This window comes from Mauremys reevesii, unplaced genomic scaffold (genome assembly GCF_016161935.1).
Source record: "Mauremys reevesii isolate NIE-2019 unplaced genomic scaffold, ASM1616193v1 Contig2, whole genome shotgun sequence".
NCBI classification, from domain to species: domain Eukaryota; kingdom Metazoa; phylum Chordata; order Testudines; family Geoemydidae; genus Mauremys; species Mauremys reevesii.
Window position 1 is genome coordinate 1,255,947 of NW_024100826.1, and position 5,424 is coordinate 1,261,370.

The 5,424-nt window shown below is 47.8% G+C and overlaps 1 non-coding gene across 1 annotated transcript; it reads right to left on the minus strand.

Moving 5' to 3' along the window:
* Window positions 1–5,059: 5,059 nt before the first annotated feature.
* Window positions 5,060–5,142, minus strand: TRNAL-UAA. Its single transcript has one exon. It is a non-coding gene; the product is annotated as a tRNA-Leu (tRNA).
* Window positions 5,143–5,424: the final 282 nt, after the last annotated feature.

A 5,424-nucleotide genomic window follows, 5' to 3' on the forward strand; every position in this document is an offset into this window, starting at 1 on the left:
CCAGCAACCTAGCTACCACTGCTCAGGGAGGTGGGTTACCTACATCAGTGGAAAAGTCCCTTCTGTTGATGTAGGAAGTGTCTATACTACATTGGCAGAGCTACCACTGTAACGCCCATCGTGTAGCTATGGTCTTGGTCTTGCTGGGTTGCTGAGGCAGCATCTGCAGCTGATGAGTATGGTGTGACAGTGATCAAGGAGAAATATAAAGGTAGCAGTCAGATGTACCTCTGAAGCTTTTTTTCAGTTGATTGAAATAGGTAAGTTAGCCCTGGTCTACACTATGAGTTTAGGTCAAATTTTGAAGCATTGTATCGATTTAACCCTGCACCCGTCCACATGATGAAGCTGTTTTTTTTACTTAAAGGGCTCTTAAAATCGATTTCTGTACTCCTCCCCCAATGAGCAGATTAGAGCTGAAATTGACCTTGCCGGGTCGAATTTGGGGTAGTGTGGTCGCAATTCGATGGTATTTGCCTCCGAGTGCTATCCCAGAGTGTTCCATTGTGAGCGCTCTGGACAGAGCTCTCAACTCAGATGCACTGGCCAAGTAGACAGGAAAAGGCCCGTGAACTTTTGAATCTCATTTCCTGTTTGCCCAGCATGGCAATCTACAAGTGAGTGCAGATATAATCAGAAAAGGTGACCATAATGGAGTCCCAGAATTGCAAAAGAGCTCCAGTATGGACCGAACAGGAGGTATGGGATCTGATCGCTGTATGGGGAGATGAATCCGTGCTATCAGAACTCCGTTCCAAAAGACGAAATGCCCAAACATTTGAAAAAATCTCCAAGGGCATGAAGGACAGAGGCTATAACAGGGACCCACAGCAGTGTCTGCCGCGTGAAACTTAATGAGCCGAGGCAAGCCTACCAAAAAAACCAGAGAGGCAAACGGCCGCTCCGGGTCAGAGCCCCAGACATGCCACTTCTATGATGAGCTGCATGCCATTGTAGGAGGCACAGCAACCACTACCACAACTCTGTGCTTTGACTCTGTCAATGGAGTAGCACGCAACGGGGATATGGGTTTTGGGGACAAGGAAGATGAGGAGGAGGAGGTTGAAGATAGCTCACATCAAGCAAGCAGAGAAACTGTTTTCCCTGACAGCCAGGAACTGTTTCTCACCCTGGACCTGGAGTCAGTACCCCCCAAACTCACCCAAGGCTGCCTCCCGGACCCACCAGGTGAGTGTACCTTTGTAAATATTAGACATGGTTTAAAAGCAAGCGTGTTTAATGATTAATTTGTCCTGGCATTCGCGGCCAGTACAGCTACTGGAAAAGTCTGTTAACATGTCTGGGGATGGAGCAGAAATCCTCCAGGGACATCTCCATAATGCTCTCCTGGATGTACTCTCAAAGCCTTTGCAAAAGGTTTCTGGGGAGGGCAGCCTTATTCCATCCTCCATAGTAGGACACTTTACCATGCCAGGCCAGCAGCACGTAGTCGGGAATCATTGCAGAACAAAGCATGGCAGCATATGGTCCTGGTGTTTGCTGGCATTCAAACAACATCCGTTCTTTATCTCTCTGTGTTATCCTCAGGAGAGTGATATCATTCATGGTAACCTGGTTGAAATACGGGAATTTAATTAAGGGGACATTCAGAGGTGCCCGTTCCTGCTGGGCTGTTTGCCTGTGGCTGAACAGAAATGTTCTCTGCTGTTAGCTACGCGGTGCGGGGAGGAGTGAAGCAATCATCCCAAAGAATTGGGTGTGGGAGTGGGGGGGGGGTAATGCACGTTAACCCGAAAACCGCAGCCCCCCCTTTTAAATTGCCAACCCATTTTAAGTGGCCAACCCAACAGCTGCTTGGTATGGGAAATGAGGGCACTGCTGTTTGAAACCATTCCCACATGTTATGAAGTTAAAGAAGCCAAAAGACTGTATCTTACCATGGCTGCCTGCAAGCCGAGTTCTGTTGCCCAGCCCTGCGTGAGTGATCTCTCATACCAAACTGGCATATCCTCAATAAGAGGCAAAATGCGACCTTGTACCGAAAGCACATGTGCTATGTAATGTTAACAGCAAGGTTTACCATGAAAGAGTCTACCCATTGTTCTCTAAAATGTGTCTTTTAAACTACCACTTTCCCTTTTTTTTCCTCTACCAGCTGCAAACATTTCAACGCTAACACTATCTTCTCCTTCCCAGAGGCTAGCGAAGATTAGAAGGCGAAAAAAACCGCACTGGCAATGAAATGTTCTCTGAGCTCATGCAGTCCTCCCACACTGAAAGAGCCCAGCAGAATGTGTGGAGGCAGACAATGTCAGAGTCCAGGAAAGCACAATATGAACACGAGGACAGGATGGCAGGCTGAAGATGTTAGGTGGCATCAGCTTGGTGACAGAAGGAAAGAGGCAATGCTGAGGCTACTGGAGAAAAATAATGGTATGCTCTGGCATATGGTTGAGCTGCAAGAAAGGCAGCATGAGCACAGACTGCCGCTGCAGCCCCTGTGTAACCAACCACCCTCCTCCCCAAGTTTCATAGTCTCCTCACCCAGATGCCCAAGAACGTGGTGGTGGGACCTCCGGGCACCCAACGACTCCACCCCAGAGGACTGCCCAAGCAACAGAAATCTGGCATTCAATAAGTTTTAAAGTGCAGTGTGGCCTTGTCCTTCCCTCCTCCCCAACCCCACCCAGTGCTTCCATCCTCCCTCACCCCTCCCGGCTACCTTGGCAGTTATTCCCCTATTTGTGTAATGAATTAATAAAGAATGCATGAATGTGACCCAACAGTGACTTTATTGCCTCTGCAAGTGGTGATCGAAGGGAGGAGGGGAGTGTGGTTACCTTACAGGGAAGTAGAGTGAACCAAGGGGTCATCCAGGAGAAACAAACAGAACTTTCACACCGTAGCCTGGACAGTCATGAAACTGGTTTTCAAAGTTTCTCTGATGTGCACCGCACCCTCCTGTACTCTGCTAACCACCCTGGTGTCTGGCTGCACATAATCAGTGGCCAGGTGATTTGCCTCAACCTTCCACCCTGCCATAAACGTCTCCCTCTTACTCTCACAGATATTGTGGAGCGCACAGCAAGCAGCAATAACAATGGGAATATTGGTTTCGCTGAGGTCTCTCTGAGTCAGTAAACTGTGCCAGCGTGCTTTTAAACATCCAAATGCACATTCGACCACCTTTCTGCACTTGCTCAGCCTATAGTTGAATAGCTCCTGACTACTGTCCAGGCTGCCTGTGTACGGCTTTATAAGCCATGACATTAAGGGTTAGGCTGGGTCCCCAAGGATAACTAGAGGCATTTCAACATCCCCAACAGTTATTTTCTGGTCTGGGAATAAAGTCCCTTGCTGCAGCTTTTGAAACAGACAAGAGTTCCTGAAGATGCGAGCGTCATGTACCTTTCCCAGCCATCCCACGTTGATGTTGGTGAAATGTCCCTTGTGATCCACCAGTGCTTGCAGCACCACTGAAAAGTCCCCTTGCGATTTATGTACTCACTGGCTTGGTGCTCTGGTGTCAAGATACGGATATGGGTTCCGTCTATCGCCCCACCACAGTTAGGGAATCCCATTGCAGCAAAGCCATCCAGTATGGCCTGCACATTTCCCAGAGTCACTACCCTTGATATCAGCAGCACTTTGATTGCGTTGGCTACTTGGATCACAGCAGCCCCCACAGTGGATTTGCCCACTCCAAATTGATGCCCGTTTGACCAGTAGCTGTCTGGCATTGCAAGCTTCCACAGGGCTATCGCCACTCACTTGTGAACTGTGAGGGCTGCTCTCATCTTGGCATTCTTTTGCTTCAGGAGAGGGGAAAGCAAGTCACAAAGTTCCATGAAAGTGCCCTTACGCATGCAAAAGTTTCGCAGCCACTGGGAATCATCCCAGACATACAACACTACGTGGTCCCACCAGTCTATGCTTGTTTCCCGGGCCCAGAATTGGCGTTCCACGGCATCAATCTGCCCTGTTAACACCATGATGTCCACATTGCTGGGGCCTGTACTTTGAGAGAATTCTGTGTCCATGTCCTCATCACTGTCATCACCGTGCCGCCATCACCTCCTCACCTGGTTTTGCTTTGGCAGGTTCTGGTTCTGCATATACTCCAGGATAATGCATGTGGTGTTTACAGTGCTCATAATTGCCGCAGTGAGCTGAGCGGGCTCCATGCTTGCCATGGTATGGCGTCTGTGCTTAAAAAAGGCATGAAATGATTGTCTGCTGTTGCTCTGACGGAGGGAGGGGCGACTGACGACATGGCTTACAGGGAATTAAAATCAACAAAGGGGTGGCTTTGCATCAAGGAGAAACACAACTGTTACACAAAATGGCCCCCTCAAGGATTGAACTCACAACCCTGGGTTCAGCAGGCTGTTGATTTCACAGAGGGAGGGGGGAGCAAATTAACACAAAACAAAACTGGTTTCTTTCTTGTTTTGGTCCACTCCATTACTCTTATACATCTTAGGCTGGTAGTAGATGGTGCAGTACAACTGCAAGCTGTTGTTGTCTCCTGGCTGCTCACTGGGGATGATTTTCCAACCAGTTATGCACCCACCTTGGGTGCTCCATCTAGGTTGTATTTACCTAGCTTGTTTATGCTAAAGTCATGCAATACAGTATCAAAAGCCTTACTAAAGCCAAGATATACCATGTCTACCACTTCCCCCCATCCACAAGGCTTGTTGCCCTGTCAAACTTCATGGGGAAGTGTTGCCCATTGGGTGTTCCCAGGGTGGTATATATAGTTTCCTAGATTTCTAGGTGGGGAGGTGGAGACAATGTTGCTGGAGTTTTTGATAGGAACCCCTATAAAATTGAGCCTGTCCCTTTTTCCTGCTGCCAACATCTGCTAGAAGGATTATAAATTACAGTGAATGCTATTGAAAAAGCTGAGTCAGACTAAATGAGTTAGGAAGGGGCTAAATTGGGAATTTACTTTTGTGTTGGTTGATTGATGATTGAAAATCAAGAGGATTCATCTTTATCCACTAAATGAAAAACTGTGGGAAGGAAAATGGTTTTATTTATGGTGTTAAATGGTGGAGATATTTGGTGCTTGAGAAGCAAAAAAAATCTTTTCTACCAGAAGTGGGGTTTGAACCCACGCAGACATATGTCTATTGGATCTTAAGTCCAACACCTTAACCACTCGGCCATTCTGGTAATGATCCCATAATACCTCTTGCTATAGTGAGCTTTGATCCCCAGAGCATCACTTTACCTGCTACTGGCTTCCATGGATTTTCAACAGCTCCGGGGCGGGGGGTGAAGCTGTGAGGTTGAGGATTCCCTGGCTCACTAGTGAAACTCTGCTTAACAGTTGCCTTCAGGCTTCCAGCTTGCTATGAAAAAAGCAGGTGTTCTTCTTGCAACGCCTGCCTTGGAACCTAGTATAAAGTGAATCTTGGCCACAGCTGGCACTTGTCCCAGCATCTTCAAATTTTT